Here is a 22240-nt window from a genome sequence, read left to right as displayed (position 1 = left end):
GCAGGCTCCCCACAGAGGAGAAAGCCCAGTGCAAGGGGGGCTCTCGATCCCAGGACGCTGGGATCATGACCTGAGCTGAAGGCAGATGTCTAAGCACTTAATCAGGTGCCCCTAAAACACACATTTGCTCAGTTTTTGGTGGGAACATTGATATAGTTTCCATTTTATAGATTATTGTAGTTTAAGAATATTTTGTTTTTGTCCTTGGTTGAGAAATCTGTTCATTTTATTTGTGGCAGTCATTTGCAATTCTTCAAATTAGCACATGAAAAAAAACCCAGCTCCAACTTTATTAGTAACCAAATGTTATGCAAATTAAAACAAGAGCATTTTTGTTACAACAAATTAACAAAGACTTTAAAATTTGTATTCTGTTTCAGGGAGGTTTAATTGACAATCTCACTTTTTAGGCCTACTCTGCCATCATGACTCCAAGATTTGGTTCTTTTCTCCTTGGGATGTCTTCTATCTCCTTCCCCAAGTATCAGAGTTCCTGCTCCCTGACACACCCCCAAGCCCGCTCTTCTCACTTGCCAGACTTGATGAAACAACAAATACATTCTGCACAGAATTCAGGGTTCCACTAATTCTTTCTGTAAAGGGATAGATAGTATTTTTGCCTTTGTATGCTAGGCAATAAAATAATCAAGATATTATGAAGTTACTTACATCATCATTTGAAATGTAATCATTAAACTATAAAAAAGAATTTCTAGTTTGTAGGACTCTACAAAAACAGGTAACAGTCTAACAGTCCAGACTTGGCCCAAAGGCCACACTTTGCCAACTCCTGGCTAGATCCTCCTGTAAGGAAGAACATACTGCCCAGCTGTGGGGAGTATTCTCTAATGGCCTTGGGCAGTTAGTTTCATTACCATCCACCTCACACCTGAGTCCAGCTTGTGCTATTCTTGGGCAGCTCCCAGCCAATGACTGAGCAAGGTCTAGACTCCCACTGGCAGCCAGCAAGGGAAAAGGACCTAGCTGCAAAGAACTGAGGTCTGCCAACAACCTGAATGAGTTAGGAAGTGGATCCTTCTTGAGGGCCTGCAGATTAAGAGCCCAGCTGCCACCTTGAAGGGGACCTTATTGAGATCCTGAGCAAGAACCAGCTGAACTCACCCAGACTTCTGAATTACAGAACTATGCGATAATAATTGGGTGCTATTTTAAGCCATAAAGTTTGTGGTAATTTTGTTATCCAACAATAGAAAATGAATACACTGGGAATTTTTGTTTGCAGGGGACAGCCCATGAGACACAGAGCAGATGGGGAAGAGAGAATGGATCTGAAAGCAAAGAAGCCAGTGACCAAACCATATCACAATTTTTTGAATACCTCCTTTAGTTTAAGGCTTTGGCACATATGGATTATTGTTTTCTCAATAACTATAAAGATTTCACTAACTATTGAATGTGGCTTTATTTATGATGACAATAGGAATGTTAGAAATTTCAGTTGATTATTGTTAGTCTTATTGAAGAAGGACTTTATTAATTGATGATGGCCACATAAGCCCTTTTCTCCCCCCAGACTGGTTCTCTCCATTTGCTTTGACGTTTGTAATTGAGGAAAGGCTACTAAGAGGTGGGGCTGCACAGAAGAGTCCAAGGCCATGCAGATGGATAGCATTGAGTATTCCCTACAGGAAGCTTAGTAATCAGCTGGTGTTACCCACAGCAAATACCTATAACATCACAGGAGTGACTGAGACCACCAGAAATGCATTTAAGTATAACAAAAGGCCAGCCCTCAAATGATCGCTTACAAAAAACCAAAAAGAACCTAGAAATCTCACTGCTTAGCTTTTAAAAATCCATTATTTCTTCCAGACAGAAGCACTTAGTGGAGCAAAATGGCTTATTTCAGTATACATGTAGAGAAAGCAATGTAACAATAGAGCAAAGCTTCAAGATCTTCTGATCAAAGACTTGTGAAACTAATAGCTAACACAGAAAGGAGATAATAGTCCTCTTGAATGCGTTTTGAGTGCTCCTATGAGATGTGCAATCTAATTGGGGTGTAATTGCCAACTACTGATAATGGATTTTTTTCCTATGGGTTGTGCTACCTGAGGTCTGCATCTGCTAGGGCTAGAACTGTATGGAAAAACAGGGCTAGCCAGGATACCTCTGCAACAGTGACTGAAGGTTAGAAGGCAAATGGAGTTGAATATAGTGTGTAGCATCCAGTTTCCCTGATAACCAGCTCAAGCTTAATTTTATAGAATTCTGAGGCCTTATTAATGAAACATGATATAGGGAATTTATAATAGTAATGGTATTGCATTGATCGCCTGATTTCAGAGTAAAGAACTGAAGGGAGGAGAAAACTTAGAGTGTATTCTGCTTTTATTGTAACAGCTGTTGTCAGGAAAAAGAAATAGCCTTGTCATCAAAGTAAAGCTCTTATTTACAGAAGAACATTAGCATTAAAGGTAGAAATAATGATAGAAATAGAAAATAATAAGTTTATAAGACATAACGAAATAATTATTCCAGACAAGGATCAATAATGAATGTTAAAACTGCTAGCAGAATGGTTGATAGAGCCCTAGACATTGACTTGGTACCAAAATATCACCCCCACAGATTACTTGACAATAGCAAATGGGGGGGAAAATCTTTTGAAATAGGGAAATAAGGCTATCATCACTTAGTAATCAAACTTACTTCCCAATTTTCCCACTATGAATGATGATAATGCCTTACATACAATATTTATGATGGAAGTTGGATCTGAAGGCTTGATTGGATTCAAGTTGAAGGAAATACAATGCAGAGAAGAACAAATGGAGTAATGCTATGAGGAAACAATTGGACATTTTCAGAAAGTGGGACTTCTATGAGAACTGGACTCATACAAAATGTCAATGACAAGAAAAAAAAGGAGGAGTTATTAATGAAGAGACTAATGAGGGCAGATTAGGAAATTAGGAAACTAACGAAATAGAACCAAGTCCAACGTGGTATCCTTGATTGTATTTTGGTTTTAGGAAAAAAAGCTTTAAAATTACTTTGGAACAATGGTGAACATTTGAAAATGGGTCATTCAAATATTACGCAGGATCTTTAAAGGAAACAGATGACAAACTAAAAAGAACTTAATCATTTATTATTTCATGGCAATACTATGAGAGGTGTGGTCAGGGCCAGACAAACCATCAAGGGAATCAAGGGATGCTGATGTGCCTGGGATTAACATGATGTGATGCAGCCAGTGCCAGACCAGCAACCTGGCAGGGAGGAGCAGGGTAAAAATGTCCCATCCACCCCCACCTTTCATCTCTTCCTGGTGCTTCCCATTAGCCTCCAACGCCTGGGGGTGCCTGCTGTTGGCTGGACCCAACTGAGAGCCTAGCTATGACAATCTCTTTCTGGGCTCAGAGGCCAGCAGAGAACGTGGATAACACCTCTGCAGGTGGGGAGCAAAGGGACAATAAAGCAAAAGGGACAGTTGACTGGTAGATTAGAGAATTTTTGTTAATTGTTAGGTATGGTGTTGATAATGGTGTTGTGGTTATATAAAAGAACATCCTTAGGTTTTTGCTTTGTTTTGTTTTTTGAAATTCATGTTAATGTATTAAGAGATGGGATGTCACGATGTCTTATTTATTTTGAAATGATTCAGCCAAATAGGTAGGTAGGTAGATGAATAGATGGATGGATGGATGGATAGAAAGGAAGGAAGGAAGGAAGGAAGGAAGGAAGGAAGGAAGGTAGGTAGGTAAGATACTTGAAGCAAATATGGAAACAAGCTTGTAGGATTTTGTTTATTGCTACCTGCTTTGTGCACTCAGGCACCAATTGTATCACTTCTGAAGAAATAGTCTTTCCCCCCCTCTTCTTAAACCCAGGGTCTGGCACATGAAGGATGCCAAAAATTGAATTCTGACCTATATATTCCTTTCTTAGTGATAATTATAATTGCTGGCTATCCTATACATACTATTACAAATTAGTTTATGATGTTGTTATAGTTTGTCTGCCTTGCAAGCTGTGAGTCCCCTGACAGTAAGGGCTTCATCTTAGCTATCCTTGAGCACTACTGTGTGCCTCCTAATATCTATAAAATATGTCATGATTCAGTTCTGTTGCTCACAAAAGAAATGCTATAAGAGGTGACCAAAAAAAGTAGGAACAAAAGTTATATCAGGTGGTACAGGCTTGCTATGGACCCAATGTTGTGTCCTCCTCAAATTCACATGTTGAAGCCCCAGGCCTCAACATGATGCTATATGAAGGTTGGGCCTTTGGAAAGTGATTAAGTCATGAGAGTGGAGCCTAATGATGGGACTAGTGCCTTTCTGGGAGGAAACACAAGAGATGACCTCTCTCTCATCTATACAAAGAGACAGCAAGAAGATAGCCATCTGAAAACCATGAAGAGGGTCCTCACCAGATACATCATCAGCCAGGACCTTGCTCTTGGACTTCCCAGACTCCAGAACAGTGAGAAATATGTGTTTGTTGTTTAAGTCTATGGTATTTTATTATAGCAGCCTGAACTAGGACAAGCATCATTTAAGGGCCACACGTGATGTCAGAAGGGACAAGGGAAAGTAAATGACAAGGCTTTAGAGGAGGATGAAATGGCAGACCTCAGTCCAGGGTGAATGGAAGATCCTAGAGTATATGGTCACACAAATTGAAGTAGAGGGTCTGGGAGGAACTAAGGTCTTTGGGAGGTCTGGGATGTCCACAAGTAAGGAGCCAGGTGGTACTTAGCCATTCAGACCAGCTAGCTCATAGGCAGAAGTGAGGTCCAGATGTGGATAGGTCTTGGGGTCCCGGGATCAAAACAAGCAGATAGAAAAACAGAGTGTAAAATCCAGATAGGGATGCTGACAATATGATCTGAGATTCTTCATAGGCAGATTTGAGAGGAGGCACATGTGCTCTAGTTATATGCACACATAACTAGAACTAATACTTCTTGAGCACTTAGTTTGCACAAGTTACTTGTTTATGCATACTATATGTAACCCTGTTGAACTCACACCAGTGCCATGAGGGTAGATATTATGCCTACATTACAGTTGAGGAGAGTGAGAATCCTCTATAGGCTGATCCTCTATAGGCTGACATTATAGAAAAATGGAATTTCCATGGAAACTGACCAAAACTGATTGCCTTAAATTCTAGGCTATAGCCAAACACAAGGCTTGCTGTCTATACCAGTGCTTTTCCAACCACCAAGGTGAAGGTGATGGATCCTGCCACTGGCATGTACCCCAGTTTTCTGATCTTGCAAACAGAAGGGCTGATTCTATTTTCAATTACCAATGCTGAGCTAGAAGAACAGGGCTAGAGGCAAGACCTACCCCACCATATTGCTATTGCTTTCCAGCCTCTGATGACAGCAGAGAGGGGCCTGAGCTTTTCTAATTATCAAGCTTAAAAGCTCCAGAATCTGGAAGGGGAGGTGCGTGGGAGGTTGGGGTGACTGGGTGATGGGCACTGAGGGGGGCACTTGATGGGATGAGCACTGGGTGATATGCTATATGTTGGCAAATTGAACTCCAAAAAAAAAAAAAAAACAAAAGCTCCACAATCCAAGGGTAGAAAGCCCCTCTCCTGAAATCCAGTGTCCAGGTCTGCCAGATTGCTGTGTGCTGTCCTAGAATGGGTAGCTGGAGACCCATACACCTAGCTGTTTTCCGAGCTACAGTAGTGTTTCCAAGTGATGCTGCTTCAGAGGCTTGGCCATTGACCTTATTTGCATGATAACCTAAAGCATGAAGAGGAATTTCAAAGGCCACATAGTAAGTGGTAAAACTGAGATTTTAACTCATGCAGTCCAGACTCTATCAACTCTTGTGCATGGTTTCTAGTGGGTAAGTATATCTCTGCATTTCCCCAGGATGTACAGCATACAGATTTACAATACATTCTCAGTAAATATTTGAATGACTATAACAGTGATCTGAAATAACAAGGAAGGGAGATAGCACTGATTTAATAAAAAATCTTTATAAAACTAGCCCAGCAAATTGTCTTACACACACTATACAAATGTTTTGTATTTAATTGCTAAAGAATTTTGAAGTTGAATTCAAATTAATAAATACTATTGCATCTGTCAGTTAAATTAAAAGCAATAAACCACCAATTGCCACCTATTTTCCAATCAAGAGGGAATGGTCCTTTAAAGAATATAGAGTGTTTAAGAGATACACGATTAATACTAAATTTGTGTGATAAATTTTAAGAGTCTAAGAGATGAAGCAAGAGATAAAGATGGAAATGGAGTAGTTGGCATAAGATTTCTCACAAATAGATCTCTAAGTGGATTTAGGAGGAGGGACATGATTTGAATAAGAATAGAAGAGGAAAATTACCTATAGGTATAATAAAAAGCACAGATTGAGAAATGCACACAGAAGACGTTGCTGGTCAGTGGAGAAGGATAATGATCTAAATTAGGGGAGCATGTGATGTCTGGTAACAGGGAGAGAAGGCAGAAAAAATATGATGTGACATATTACATATTTTCAAACCTTATCAGTGGACATTTGAGCTAGAAAGTAATAACGTGTTCACAGGTGGTAGCAAGGTGTAACGAAAGTAAGCCGTGCTTTGCAAAAATTAATCTGATAGTGATGTTTAGATGGATTTGAAGGAAGACCCATTAGAAGGTTATTTGCAGACTCCCAGCAGCATAATAAACTGAGCTGATGTAGATGGATGGTCCTCCCACTACTCAGAAATGTGAGATCAAATATTAATGGGTGATAGACAATGACGGTAAAAAGGAATAATAGGATAAATGACATGAAGAATGGGAATTGGGAGGATCAGATTTAAGATTCTAAGGTCTTTAAATGTGATGTGTACACTGGCTTGAAAATGTAGTACTAAAAGAATGAGAAGAAACATATTTTCCAATCCAGTAGCACGAATAAAGAAAACAATCCAAGGGAAAGGAAAGAATAGTGCCCATGGGAACACAACAATAGATTATAATATGAATGGTACTTCCTTTTATGTGATATAAGCATTACAAATACAGTGGGACAGCCCCATCTGTGATAGAATAGTGGTTTATTCTGGAATTATTAAGCACAGGGAGGGAAGCAAATGAAGCTGGCACAGAGTTCAAAAAGGCTTCGTTATCTGTACTGTTTTTTGGTTTCTTGAAAATATCTGAAGCAAGTACCTTTATCTCCTTACTAAAACCTTGGGATGAGCATATAGATGTGTACGTTCTCTAATTTGATGTTGTATAATAAAATGTTTGAAAAGCTATTGAAGTAAATAAAGCCTGAGGTGAAAAGTCAAACTAGATGTTGGACAAGAGGAACCTTCTAACATTACCCTAGGCATCTCTAACCCTGGAAGGAATCCCCTAAATAATATCCATGAGGCTGGTATGGCAGTGAGATATGAAGGTACACCTTCACCAAGCCTCAGAGAGACGCACCTTCTCACTTTTGTTACTATGGGTTTACCTTCTATAGGACAAAAGCGGCCTTCAGCTCTGTGTGGGACAACAGGCACACCGAGTTTGTTCTGTAATCTGTTTATAGTGCCCTCTTGTGGTGGCTCAACACAATTCTCTAACCCTTTTTCATGTGTAGGTTAACTTTGTATGTATTTTCCGAAGTATTAATGAAAGCATTCACCAGCGGTTCTCTGTCCCATGTTGTAAGTCAATGGCACGATAGGGTTATCAGTCACAATTTCATTTATTATTTAAAATTTGGCGACTACCTGACTTTTTAAAATTTGAATCTAAGATCTTGGCCAGTGAGTGGTTTTTAGTTGGAGATATATGTTAGACTTACCTCTGAAGTTTTATTACAATGTAGTGTTTAGGACTTCTCCAGACTTACTGATTTGCTTTACTTGGTATTCTTGGCATATTCTTGGTATACACCACCACAAATTCTGATAAATATAGGAAATCTCAGGACGCTTGTGTGGCTCAGTGGTTGAACGTCTGCCTTCAGCTCAGGGCGTGATCCCAGGGTCCTGGGATTGGGTCCCACATCGGGCTCCCTGCAGGAGTGCATATGTCTATGCCTCTTTCTGTGTGTCTCTTATGGATAAATAAATAAAATCTTTAAAAAAATATAGGAAATCTCATCAGAACTATTTCATATTATTTCTGTGCTTCCCACATATTATTGAAAAATTAGCATTCCCATGAAGTACAAAACTTCTAAAGTATTGTACTGATAACATTTTACCTGTACAAATTTAACAGATTTAACTTACGGTTAAAAAGAAAAGCACGATTCTTTCACTATAGGAGATGAATAATAAAATTAAATAGCTGAATATTCTGGAATTTCTTATATTTGCTCAATAATAAAAACAATGACTGCCTCAGAACCCCATAGAAGGACAATTCCCAGGACTTTGAACTAATGGCACTTCAAAGAATTGGCTCTTGGGTTTAGGCTTCTGTTGGCGTTGCTTAGACAGATTTTAGTCTATCCCTGAAGTTGAGTAAGGATTTCCAGAATGTTGTAGTTGGAAGCAGATGGTTCCATAAAGCTGTTAACCCAAGATATGACAGAGCAAAAACTGATCATAGGGAACTGAAAGAACTGATGCAGCATGATTGTAGTTGCATATTTGGAATATTGTTGTTTTAATGCTATATTTTCTGGATATAAAAGGAAGCCTTTTCCTCTGAAGCTTATCTGTACCCCCAAAACTGTTAAGTTGCCTTTATTTTGTAAACTGAAATAAAACATTTTTTTTATTTTTTATTTTTTTGAAATGAAACATTTTTAAATGATATATTTTTCCCAGTGACCCCCCCACCTCCTGTTTCTTGAATTCAGAAACTATTATTGAGTATCCTTGCTTTTCACAACAATGTAGTTATTTGCAAAGTTTCAATAAGAATCTGTTGTTGTTTTTTTGTTTTGTTTTGTGTTTAACCAGGCCGTAACTGGGAAAATTGAGTAAGTATAGCCTTGCCTAGAATGTCATATTTGGGAAAGATGCCCATTTAAACAGATGTAACCGTGTATTTTTGAGGAGCTAGGGTTGACCTCCCAGAAAAACTGGTACCTGGCTTATATTTCACCTACAGGTGAGCAAGGAAAATCACTTCTGGGCAGGCCAGGAAGCTTGGGGTATTTGGGAGACATCCACAACAGGGAAACAGAATTTGTTTACATTTATAGATATTGCCAGTAAAATCTGGAGGAGAGAAATTGTTCAGCATGGCTAAGAGGCTAACCTCAGGATAGCAAATAATAAAGTCCATCTTAGAGTCCTTAGGGTAACTTCCAGGAAACCAAACTCAAGAAGGTCCATATCATAAATTAATATCCTTGTTGCTCTTATGTGGATAATCAGGCAAACCTAGGCAGCTTTTCTTACTGGTCTAGATGTCTTCTATATTTGCTGGGTATTAATATTCTAATTAAGATTTATGGTTAAATAATGTACTAATATGTTCTCTTGTTCTTTTTATTTTCTTAGATCATAAAATGATGCTTTATTAAATCAGATCTGGTTCTTTCTTTATAAATCAATTTCTTGGTTCACTATTTACTATAAATGAGATGGAAAGAACACAATCTTTCAATTTTCACCAATTCACAGCTCCCTTGTGGCAGGGAAGGGTACAGAAAGTAGAAGGAAAGAGAGAGGACGGTGAAGGAGATGGAGTCTTGGAGAATGAAGAATGAAAACAGGGTAGGATTAGGTGTTTTAGTTTTTTTTTTTTTTTTAAGATTTTATTTATTTGTTCATGAGAGACACAGAGAGAGAGAGAGAGACAGAGAGAGGCAGAGACACAGGCAGAGGAAGAAGCAGGCTCCATGCAGAGAGCCTGATATGGGGCTTAATCCCAGGACCCTGGGATCATGCTCTGAACCGAAGGCAGTCCTCAACCACTGAGCCACCCAGATGCCCTAGGGTTAGGTTTTCAGAAATAGGATGCAAGACTCTTGACAGAAAGCCACCCTCCTTTTTCTCTTCTGCCACAATGGAGAGAAAAGGACATTTCCAATTTTGCACCTAATTCTGGGAAAACGCTATTGTTGCCCTGAAGTTGTGTTTGACTCCTAATAATAACGATTTGAGGTACATTTAGACTTTTATTTACACAAAATATCTAGTTATTACTTTCTTACTCATTTTGCTATTTTCTTTCAAATTAAAAAAAAAAAAAGGAGAATTGGAGAAAACCTGGCTTCAACAGCTTTGATTTTGCTCACTACACCTCACAGCACATTTCTGGTCATAGAACAGATGGCAGTATTTTCTCGTGCTTTTTTTGTGTTCTCTTCCTTCCCCATACTTCATTGATCACCGTTGATTTCAATCACTTATTTAGTAGTTCATATTGTGTGCTGGCCTAAATGGTATAAATACATTGTGTTCGAGACAAAAACTAATGAAATGACTTTTAGAACGGAGGTGACACATTCCAGATGGCATCTGCTCTAGCGGGCTTTTCTTTCCCTGGGTCACCTGTGCTATTCTGGAATTGCAAATGTAGAGGTCACAATGAGGGTTCTTCTAGAAGATTTCAAACCAGCACTTACTAGATTAAAATGGTTTTGTGTATGCCTTTTAAGCATACATTCTTCCTTATTTTATTTCTGAAAGTTTTCATGAAATGCATGCGCCAGTTGCCAGGCATCTCCCGTCCCCTTTCCCCACTGTCAAAGCTCTTTTGGGTCTTGTAGGAGGTGGGTAGGGTGTGGGAAGCAAACAGCCAATGGTTAAGAGCTTGGGCTCTAAGACTCTTCTCCTCATATCCCAGCTCCCTACCTAAAGCCAGCTATTTATGGTCCCTGTGCCTCAATTTTCAAATCTGGAAAATGGGCTTGGTCATAGTACTTAGGTCATAGGGTTGTTGGGCAGATGAAAGAAGAGAGATGCATAGAAAGAGTTTCAGGTATGGCTAACATGTGCAAAGTTGCTATAGTGTTATTTTTAGCCACTCAGAAGACCTCATTCTCTCACAGGGCTCGTGTACAGAAGTGTCACCGCAATAGGAAACCACAACACAAGACAATAAAAAGTTGCAGGTAAACTTCTGATTTGGAGGTCAGTTATACTTTCTGTGTATTGATAGAAGCTGTCAGTGAAGTTTTAGAAGAATGAACTTTTGTTTACAGCAATTACCAGATAGCAAGTAACTGAGTTACTTACTTTCTACTCTTCAGTGTTGGTGGAGGCCTGGTGTCTGGAAGTTGGAGCCAGGATCTCTGAAGCTCTTGAGGAGTTTCTAATAATGAGAATCTGAGGAAGTCTGATGGCTTCTGAGCAGCCCATGAAAGGGGCTTTCCCCTAGGCCTCCACTCACATCAGACACCATTAGGAAAGACTGGAGTTATTACTGTGTATTTCTTCTTTTCTTTATTTTCTTTAATTTATGATATTTTCTTTTCTTTATTTTCTTTAATTTATGATAGTCACACAGAGAAAGAAAGAGAGCCAGAGACACAGGCAGAGGGAGAAGCAGGCTCCATGCACCAGGAGCCCGATGTGGGATTCGATCCCGGGTCTCCAGGATCGCGCCCTGGGCCAAAGGCAGGTGCCAAACTGCTGCGCCACCCAGGGATCCCTGTGTATTTCTTTTCCATCATGCCTTTCTCTCTGGTTCTTTTCTCTCCATGCCAACGTATTGGAGGGGAGAACACCTTTCTCATATGGCACTTCTATGTAGCATCAGCCCATGGGAACAGGTTTTGTTAGCATCAAAACCCAGTATTTGTTGGCTCATTGCTCTTACTGCGGGAAGAACACGTTAATCCCCCTACAGAAGGTCTTCTCTACCATATTTTTCTAAGGAATCCCAGAAGTGTCTCATTTGTGCTCAAATCAGCCCCTGCCTTCTGAGCCCCTGTGGGTAGGTCATGTTTTTCCTGTTTGTCATGTGTCACCTCTTGGAGCCTGCTGCCTGCCCTGGTGTGCTGAGTCTTGGACTGCAAGGGCTTCCAGATGCCAAATGGAAAACCATGCCAATCAATCCTTTTTGGACCAGAAGTGAGCCAACTGCTGCTCTTTCGTGGAGTTCAGAGCTGGTCTATGAACCTGAGCTGGGTACCCGCTGTCAGACTGAGCCACCATTGTACTACCTCCCCCCCTATGGTTCCTCTCTCCCTCTGCCTCTCATGCAAAATATCCACCTGGGGAGATCATCCACAGCCTCTTAGCCAGTCTTAGTGAAGTCTTCCCTCCCCTGCTATGTGGTCTCACCAGTCAGTCCTCATTTTCCCTATGATATTTTCTGCCCTCTGCATGGGTCTCTTGTCAGAGGACAAATAGATGAATAGTCTATAACCAGAAGTATGGTGCTTCTCCTGGGCGAGATGTGGTCAGCAGCTGGAAGGCTCTCAAAGACTCTAAGAACAACAACATGAGTTTGGCTTCTGAGGAGAGTTCAAAGCTTCCCCAGTGAGAAGCTGATCTCCACCTATTGCCTCTTCCATTCCTGCACTGAGCCCTTGATGGGTGCCCCTGACCTTGGGGAAGACCCTGTGTGTGTGTGTGTGTGTGTGTGTGTGTGTAAGAGGTAAGTGTGGCAAGACAGGGATGAGTTTGCTCTCTCAAGTGAACAGCATATTTGGAACTGACTGCTGGTCACATGGCTAAATTCATTCTTCATTTTCATCTCCAGACCCATTTTGTCTATCCCCAGGTTTGGTGTTACTCTTGGCTCTCCCAAAAGTAGCTGTGTAGACATGGGAGAGCTTCTGCTTTGGGCCTTGTTTTAGGTTCTTGCTTTGGGCCTGACATGGAATTGTCTGTCTGCTGTTTCTAAGGGCTATGAAGAGCCTCAGTGTTGACAAGGTGACACTTCTCTCTACCCTGCTCCTGCCACTGTTCATCCCTTCCTCACCATCAAGCCATGTAGAGCCAGGTGGTATATTTAAACTGAGATGATTCAAACAGGGTTTATTTACAAAAGGACCAAATATAAAGGAATGGGTGGGATATGGAGGAAACACAGTGCTAGCAATGAAACCCAGAGCTAGTGGCAATAGACATGTTGCCTGATAAGGTAAGAAGTGACAAGAAAGGAAGGGAGGAAGTAAATTGAACTTGGAAGGAGGGAAGCCCTGTAGAGGAGGTGCCCTTGAGAGAAGTAGTAATCCCCAGTGAGGTACACAGACAGCCTGGGGGAACTTGCAGAAAGGAAGGCAGAGAAATAAGCACCCCAGCCTTCCTTCCTGCTCTCTCTCTGATACCCTGCCAGGGACTCCCACTGGCTGAGCCCAAAGGGGAGCCAGAGAGCCTGGAAACCTGTTGATGTAATCCCTATTGTTCCGCCTCCTGGCCAGGAGCAGCATGGAGGGGTTGGCCCAAGATATTTGGCAAACTCAAGGCCCTCACAGCTCATGAGAAAGAAAAAAACAAGAGAAACATATTTAACATTTAGCAGGTGGCTCCACTTGGTATTTGTCACTCCAGAAGATCTGGGTTGGGGGGGGGGGCAAGATCATTAATAGTCTTCTTGTCCATGAGTGACAGTTAAAATATAACTATGGCCAGGATGATTGCACTAGATCTTGGAGCTTACCCTTTCTGAACTGGATGATGCTCCTTATAGACTTTCAGGCCCCCAGGCCCAGAGAAGGGCCTCTACTGTGGCTTCCATTTCCCTTGCAAGTGTAGTTGGCACACTGTCCCCTGGAGCTCTGGGCTCTTTTCCAGATGTGCCCCATCTCAGCCCTCATGCCTTCAAAACCTGAAAGCGGTTCACCTAGCAGCTAGAGCTGATGTTCTCAGGCCGATCTTTAGAGTTCTGGTCAAAATACTGACCTCTAGGTCCTCTTTCCAGTGGCCTCTGCTTCCAGAGGGGCCTTTCTCTCTCTGTTCCTCTGCACAGTGAGAATCTGGGGTCTGCTTTCTCAGGCAGAGTGAGATTCCACAGTGTCTGTGAGGAGCACCTCCAACTTTGCTCCCTCGTGGGGTGGTCAGACCCCTTTCTATTGCTCCCACCTGTGCTGCCTGCAAAAGCTTGCTCCCTTCTCCTTTTAATGCACACTTCTGTATCTTTCAGTGATGTGAAGCAATTGTCCATGACTCTAACACATTAGCTCAGTTGGAGCCGTCCATATGGACTAGCAGAAGGCCCAGACTCCAGCCCCGGCCAGCCCCCTCTGGGGTTCTAAGGTGCCTAATAAAAGTGCATTCACCCTCCTCCCTCTCTTGGAGGTGCTTTCTAAGCCTCACTATCTTGTTCCACTGCTATCAATGGTAGGCCATTTGTAGCTAGCTAGTCCGCCTCTTTCCTCATGGTCTATGAAGGCTCTAAGGCAGACACAGGGATTTTTCCAGGTGTCCGTAAAATCTAATGCTGATTCTATAAATACCTTCCAGAAGCCAACACCACAGGAGGTCTGTGGGACTGCATACAAAATTCCTGAAATCCCAGATTTTTATATTGTGGTTTCTGTCTTTGGAATCCCACAGACCCTAAAACAAGGATTTGGATGGAGGTTATTAATTTGAGAGGTGGCTCTAGGAAATATGGTGAGGAAGGGGGCAAGTGAGACAGAGAAGGACAAAGTTAGCATTAATGAGATTCCTGCCATGGGCAGCTGGAATATAAAGCTTCTGAGCAACTTTGGAGAACACCCCTCAGAACTGTCACAGGGAGACAAGGAAGTTGGGGTGTTTACAAACTCTAGCCTCTCTCTGCTTCTACATATTTGACTTTTTTAGATTTCACATGTAAATATGAGGTCATGAAGTTTTTGTCTTTTTGTATCTGGCTTATGTAACTAAGCATACATCCTCCAGGTTGATCCATGTTGCAAATGGCATAATCTCCTTTTCTAAGGCTGAATAATATGCAAATATATACCACAACTTTTTAATCCATTGACACTTAGATATGTTTCCACATCTTGGTTAATGTGAATAATGCTTCAATGAATATAGGAATGAAGATGAGATGCTGACTATATTTCCTTTGGGTACAGGCCCAGAAGAGGGAAAAACTCTTTTTTGAACCACTTGAGCAGGGGTACAATCTCCCCACTATGTTTGTTTGGGCTACTGCTGATACCATAGTCTCAAATTATGAGTGACTTGCATGGAAAAAGAAAAAAGAGAAGGGGCACCTTGGGTGGTTTAGTGGTTGAGCATCTGCCTTGGGTTTGGGTCGTGGTTCCGGGGTCCTGGGATTGAGTCCCTCATCAGGCTCCCTTCAGGGAGCCTGCTTCTCCCTCTACCTATGTCTCTGCCTCTCTTTCTGTGTCTCTCGTGAATAAATAAATAAAATCTTAAAAAAAAAAAAAGAAGAAGAAGAAAAAGAAAAAAAGAGAAGATGTTTCTCTGTGGGATAAAGGGTAATGGAGGGGATTAGTACTTTTTTTGTTTCTCAGCCCACTGTCAGTGACTAGGTCTGGTTCCTGTTTTGGGGTATTAAGTGGCAGTTGAAGGAGCTTCTGATACAGAGATTTTGAGATTTGGGGTATAAAGCAGAGACATCTCGAGATCTAGAGGGCTGAGTGTGACTCAGCTGGAGAAATATTTTCTCTATTTCTGCGCTGTGCTTTTTACAGTGTTTGGGAGAAATAAGGACCAGAAGCCACATATTCCCTTTAGCCTGTGGAGTGATAGGCAGCTTTGGGAACCCAGGAATGATTTTGCAGTGGGGGCAGCCTCCCTGAAATAGCCAGAAGCAACAAATACCAACTAGAAGAGTGGAAGATAACTAGGAGGAGACCTGCCCACCACCATGCCATATCTCCAAGATTATATCTGGGAGAGCCCAAAGGGTATTGCATTTGCTCAAGACTGAAGTCCTGTAGGGGTGGGTGGGGGAAAAGAGCCAGCAAAGCAGGGATAAAGCTAAGTTTGACAGCATAGGGATGAGGCTTGAATATAGGAGGCCTGGGACATTTGGGTGACAATCAGAAAACTAACATGTCTTTAGCAACTTCACTAAATGAAAGTCATAAAATCTGTTTCCCTTTCTGTTGACTCCTGTTCTTTGCTGCTTTTAGTTACTCTCCAAGTATAGATCAGATGCAAAAAAGAAATCAACTTCCAGCATGCTGAATAAACAGTCTCCTAGTGATTAACTTCCCTCTAATCCTTAAGCTAAAATCGGTGGGTATCATGAGTGAATATGAATATCCTGTGTGAAATTGGCTTATTTGTGTAGGTTTAGGCAGCTCTACTGAGTGTCTGGCTTATTTTTACAGAGCCTTTCTTCTTGGGCTCCAGGTTTTAGGCCGTAGCTATAATTATGATGATTAGTTATAGAAAGTGGTTGTTAACCAACTTGTTTTATTTTACTACCACTTTACTTAAAAGCAATTGAGAAAGGAAAAAATATAAGCCATACTTATCTTTAGACGTTTAGAAAATATATAAACAAAATTTTGACGTTCTTCCCAACCAGAAACATATTCCTATTATCAAAAAGAATTGAGGTTTCTATCCAACAGCCAAAATACTTGCTGAGCCCATGGTGCTTGACAGGATTTTTCTTTTGCTATTTCAAGAATCATCATTAGTTTCCCCAAGAGCGTTCTATGGTTAAATGAGTGAATCAATGAGTTAATGTCAAATAGGTTTGATTATTGCAAGATTACTTCAATCAAAAGAAATTGAGATGGAATTCAAATAGAGTCGAGGAGGGTACACCAGGGTGGCTAGACTGTGGGCTCCATCTGAAATGGTGGAGAAAACTGATATGGAATTGTCCACGGAGGACTTAGTTTCTAGGGGACTTCTCATCAGTGGTGCAGCCCATGTAAACTTCTCAGGAGGAATGTAGGCAGGCAGATTTGAAACTGGTACCCGTAGGAGACACAGCTCAGGGTAATTTCCTGTCAACATTGGTGTGGGATCTTTTCATTCTTTTCTTTTCTACAACTTGGTAGTTGAATTTGTTATTCTTACTTGTTTCAAAATGTGCCTAATTTTCAAACAATTTCCATTCTTCTTTTAAAGATGGTATATTTTATTATTGCCTCAATGCTTCAATAACTCTTTGGAAAACTTCTCTTGTCCTTGCCTTTCTTTACTAAAAATTAATACAACATAAGTAAAGGAAATTTCATTCTGAATGTTAATCTCCAGGCTTCATTATTTGCTCCTGCATGTTTCTGAGATTTTAAGGGATCAGTCTTTCATCTTTGTGTAACCAATGCTTTTTCCAGACCTGGTACATAGTAGGTATTGAATTAATGTATGCTGCTCAAATATATTTGAATATTCGAAGTCACTGAACATAGAAATACATTCTGTATCTTATCCCCTCTGCTGCCTACAGAGCCAGTAAAGCCATTTCTTAAAATAGCTTATTTTTAATTGCTTCACAGTTATACCTTTATATATATATATTTTTTTCTTTGTTGGTTAACTTAGCTGATGATGCCCCTTTCTTCCGTAGTATAAGATGATTATCACAATTAGTATTAATGATCTCTTTCTCCATGTCTCTTCTTCCACTTTGTCTTAGAGGAATTTTCTTGGTTATTTTCCATCCCTTTCAGACTTAATGGTGTGGATGGTGGGTGGGCTGGGGATGGAATACTGATAGAGTTATGTAAGGGGTATAATTAGGGTGGTAGTTTTGTGACCCTAACTCTCCCCTCTTTTTTGAAGAGGCAGTCAAAACCATATCAATTACTTATCCTTATGCCAAAAGAGTAAAAACATAACTTAAGAAAAGATAAGAAAGTTATTAATAGTGTCCCATGGAACTCAGATGAAAAAGCAGTCAGACCCCTGGAAGGAAGTGGAAACAGGTACTGGGAAGCTACAGTATTCACCTTACTCATCTCCTCTCTTTTTATCTATATACAGATTGGTTTCTTCTTTTCTTCAATCCCATGGCCAAGTATGGCCACTGAGTTAGCTGGGGTCTCTGTGATGGAGACCTTGAGATGGAGTTAGGGGCATAAGAAGTTTGTTGGGATGTAATGCCAGTGAAAGAGAAAAGGAAGAGGAAGCTAGATTGGGCAGGGGAAGTTTTCACACTATGATGCAGACCTGACACTTGTTACAGGAGAGTTGGGAGGAAACGGGATCAGACCGGAAGAGCCTCAGATTATGATGCAGACATGTGAGGAGCTCCAGAATGAAGATTATCTGTTAGAGGTGCTCCATGTTGGCAGAAATGTCCAGGCTTCAGTTCCCTGTAGTGGTTAAGTCATTAGTTAGGGGTTGCCTGGAACCAGGTTGGCCTGGGCTCAAAAGTTGAGGCAGATTCTGCAGTGTTAGCCAGTAGAGGCTGTCAGCTGACTCTACTCTTGTACTTCCTGACTCCATGCCATTCTTGAACTGAGAAGTGAATAGTATATTTCCATGGCTGCCATGGTCACCAAGAAATCAACGTCCCCTTATTGTGAGCATCTACATAGAGAGTTTACCCATGGGAGGGCCTGTGTATATTTGTCCCTGAAATTACCAAGAGAGGGTTTGGGCCTAGGAGGGTGGGTTTACCTTTTACACAATGTCCTCTGGGGCCTACTGCTGTGGTTAAGAAGATGAGGGGCTGGGAATCTTTTCCACAAGATATTGTCCTCGTAAAGCTGGTTAAAATTTGAAAGTTGGAGGTCACCAAATAAAGGAACATGTTCACTAATTTATCCAGTTGCTGCCAAAAGGCATGATGAAGCATATTTTTGAAAAATAATCTATTTTTCCTTTTTGTAACCTCATTGGAAGAAAGCATAATTCTGTTCAGATGTGCTGCTTTAAGATAATAACCTTACGGAAAATGATCTTTGACTATTTTTCATTGCTTCAATCATAAATAGTTCTACTCCTGGCCCCATGTCTCCCTCTTAGAAATTTTCCATAATTCTTTTTTACCCATTCTATTTAGAATTGTATCATTCAGCATGCAAGGGAGAGCAGAGGTAAATTAAATGTAAGTATTGGTAGAAATACATAAAGGGAAAGCAGTACCACATTCCTGGAGGAATTGCAGAGATTAACGTCACCATCGAGAATTTGAAAGATGCAGGAGTAGTGCTTCCTACCACATCCCTATTCAGCTCTTCTATTTGGCCTGTGCAGAAGATGGAGGGATCTTGGAGAATGAGAGTGGATTATCATAATCTTAACCAGGTGGTACTTGAAGTATTTTTAGATAGAGATACTCTTTGGAGCATTTGGCAGGCCTCTATAGGTGAATTATAGTGCAGACTTCTAGGGTTTTGGGAGCAAAGCCTGGCCATCATCTGCAGATAACTACTCTCCTTTGGAGAAGCAACTCTTGGCCTGCTACTGGGCCTCAGTAGAGACTGAGCATGTAACCGTGGTCCACTAAGCTACCATGTGACCTGAGCTGCCCATATTGAACTGGGTGCTTTCTGACCCATGACATCATAAAGTTGGGCCTGCACAGCAATACTCCATCAGCAAATGGAAATGCAATGTATATGATTGGGTGTGAGCATGTCCAGCAGGCACATGAGGAAGTGGCCCAAATGCCCATGTCCCCACTCCTGCTGTATTTCCTTCTCTCTCCTGGCTTGCCTCAGGGGGAAGTTCCCTTTGAAAGCTGATAAAGGAAAATAATGAACTACAGATAGTTCTGCATGATGTGCAACACTACCCAAAAGTGAATAGTGGAAGCACTACATCCTCTCCCTGGAATATCCCTGAAGGATAGTGGTGAAGAGAGATTCTCCCAGTGAGCAGAACTTCAGGCAATATGTCTAGTTTTTCTCCTTGCTTAGAAGAAGAAATAGCCAGATGTGCAATTATAGACTGATTCATGGAGTATGGCTAATGGTTCGGCTGGATGGTCAGGGACTTGAAAGGGACATGATTGGAAAATTAGTGACAAAGAGTTCTTGGGTAGAGGTATGAGGATAGACATATGAATGGGCAAAAAATACAAAAATATTGTGTCCCATGTGAATGCTCACAGAGGGCGACCTTAGCAGAAAAGGATTTTAGTATTAAGTGGATGGGATGACCCATTGTGTAGATACCAATCAATTTCTCTCCTCTGTCTCCACCCAACAGGCTTATGACAAGGGGGCCATAGTGGTGGACATGAAGGTTATGCATGGGCTCAGCAACAAGGACTTCCACTCACCAAGCCTGACCTGGCTATCGCTACCACTGAATGCTCGATCTGTCAACAGCAGAGACCAACCCTGAAACCCTGATACAGCACCATTTCCCATAGATAGCTGTGTGGTGGCAGGTTGATTATGTTAGACCACTTCCATCATGGAAAGGACAGCATTTTGTTCTCACTGGAATACAGACCTACTCTGAACACAGATTTGCCTTCCCTTGCATGCAATGCTTTTGCCAAAACTACCATCCATGGATTCATACAAAGCCTTATCCACCATTATGGTATTTCACACAGCATTATTTCCCATCAAAGAACTCACTTCACAGCAAAAGAAGTGCAACATTGGGTCCTTTCTCAGGGAATTCACTGGTCTTACTTGTGTTTCCCACTGTCCTGAAGCACATGGCTTAACAGAATGGTGGAATGGCCTTTGGAAGACTTAGTTATAGTGTCAGCTAGGTAACAATACCTTGAGGTTCCGGGGCAAGGTTTTCTAGAAGGCCACATAGGCTCTGAATCAGTATCCCATATATGATGTTGTTTCACCAATAGCCAAGATTCACAAGTCCAAGGATCAAGGGGTAGAAATAGGAGTGGCACAATTCACTATTCCCACTATTCAACCTCTAGCAGAATTTTGCTTCTTTTCTCACAACTTTATTATCTGCTGACCTAGAGGTCTTAGTTCCAGAAGGAAGAATCCAGTGGCTTTCACCAGGACAAAGCAACGATCCCATTAAACTGGAAGTTAAGACTGCCACCTGGCAACTTTGGGCTCCTCACATCTCTAAATCAACAAGCAAAGAAGGACGTATGTGAGTGGGATGACTGATCCTGATTACCAAGGGGGAACTGGACTACCACTCCATAATGGAGGTAGAAGAGTATGTCTGGAATACAGAAGACGCCCTATGGCATCTCTGAGTATTACCATGACCTGTGATTAAGATCAATGGAAAACTACAACCCCATCCAGGTAGAACTACTGATGGTCCAGAACCTTTAGTTATGAAGGTCTGGGTCACCCTCCCAGGTCAAGAACCAGCTGAAATACTTGCTGAAGGCAAAGGCAATATAGAATGGATAGTGGAAGAAGGTAGTTATAAATACCAGCTATAGGAACGAGGCCTATAATTGTTGTATTTCCTCCTTATTTTGCTATAATTACGTTCATGTGTGTGTATAGGTATGTATGTACATGTATGTCTTTGTTTTCTTTTTTATCCCCTTTTTGTGTAACAAAAGATGTATTGATTTTATATATCAAATACTTGGTATTTAGGTATAGCTAATTTTACATCACAGTAATTAAGTTCTGAGAGATCAAGGAGAAGAATAAACATCACTCAAGGATTTTACCTCCTCTTCTGGGAAAGGGGTTAGTGCATTTTTGGTTGTACACAGGCTAGTTGTATCATGTTAATTATGGAATTATGGAATTAATGGAATTATGACTTTATTATTGTCTTCATTAAATCATACTTCATAAGTATGGTTTAAGGAGATACATATGAAGGCAAAGTTGACAGAGGGTGAATTTGTGAATGTTAATTTTATGTGTCAACTTGGCTGGCCCAGACTAAACATTATTTCTGGATGTGTCTGTGAGAGTGTTTCTGAATGAGATTAGCATTTGAATTGGTGGACTCCGTAAGGTAGCTCACCCTCCTCATTGTGGGTGAACATCATCCAATCTGTTGAAGACCTGAACAAAACCAAAGGCAGAGGAAGAAGGAATTCACTCCCCTTTTTCCTGCCTCATTGTGAGCTGGGACATCTTATCTCTTCTGCCCTCTGAAAGGGATTTACATCATCAGCTTCCCTGGTTCTTAGGCCTTTTGACTTGGACTGAATTATATCACTTGCTTTCTTGGGTCTCCAGTTTACAGAAAGTAGATGAGGGGACTTCATAATCATGTCATAATCAATTTCTCATAATAAATTTCCTTTTGCACATACACATATATATGTATTTATACAAATGTGTGTGCATATGTATTTATATATTACACAAACATTATATATGTTACATAAATAGATAATCTGCTATTGGTTCTGTTTCTCTGTAGAACCCTAAGTAAGGAACTAGAGGTATATTAAGACTCTCCGGTTGAAAGAAAATAAACCATAATTAACTAGCTCAAGTAGACAGGATTTATGAAAGTGTGCTAAGTTGCGGGTTTCTTTTTTTTGACCCAATAAAACACTCATGGTGTATTAGTTATCTATTGTTGTATAACAAACTGCCACAAA

General features: G+C 40.9%; 1 protein-coding gene and 1 long non-coding RNA gene across 12 annotated transcripts in view; one reads left to right on the top strand and one right to left on the bottom strand.

The window, feature by feature from the left end:
* The window catches only part of LOC140632525 (uncharacterized), a 62813-nt gene extending 42391 nt beyond the window's left edge, over window positions 1–20422 (bottom strand). The window contains exon 1 of the long non-coding RNA XR_012030130.1: window positions 20307–20422. This is a non-coding gene — a long non-coding RNA (uncharacterized lncRNA). The remainder of the gene's footprint in view (window positions 1–20306) is intronic.
* HSPB3 (heat shock protein family B (small) member 3) overlaps window positions 1–22240 on the top strand; it is a 135793-nt gene that overhangs the window by 68385 nt on the left and 45168 nt on the right. For 6 of the 11 annotated variants that reach the window (XR_012030122.1, XR_012030126.1, XR_012030125.1 and 3 more), the window contains one exon: window positions 19927–20963. The gene's annotated coding sequence lies outside the window, so the exon portion shown is untranslated. Of the gene's footprint in view, window positions 1–10940; window positions 11004–19926; window positions 21110–22240 lie in introns of those variants that run through there. The other 5 variants (XR_012030123.1, XR_012030120.1, XR_012030119.1 and 2 more) reach the window with 2 other exon arrangements.

This window comes from Canis lupus, chromosome 4, assembly GCF_048164855.1.
Source record: "Canis lupus baileyi chromosome 4, mCanLup2.hap1, whole genome shotgun sequence".
Lineage (NCBI taxonomy): Eukaryota > Metazoa > Chordata > Mammalia > Carnivora > Canidae > Canis > Canis lupus.
The sequence above is the reverse complement of the archived record's forward strand: the minus strand, read 5'-3'. Positions and strand labels throughout refer to the sequence as shown.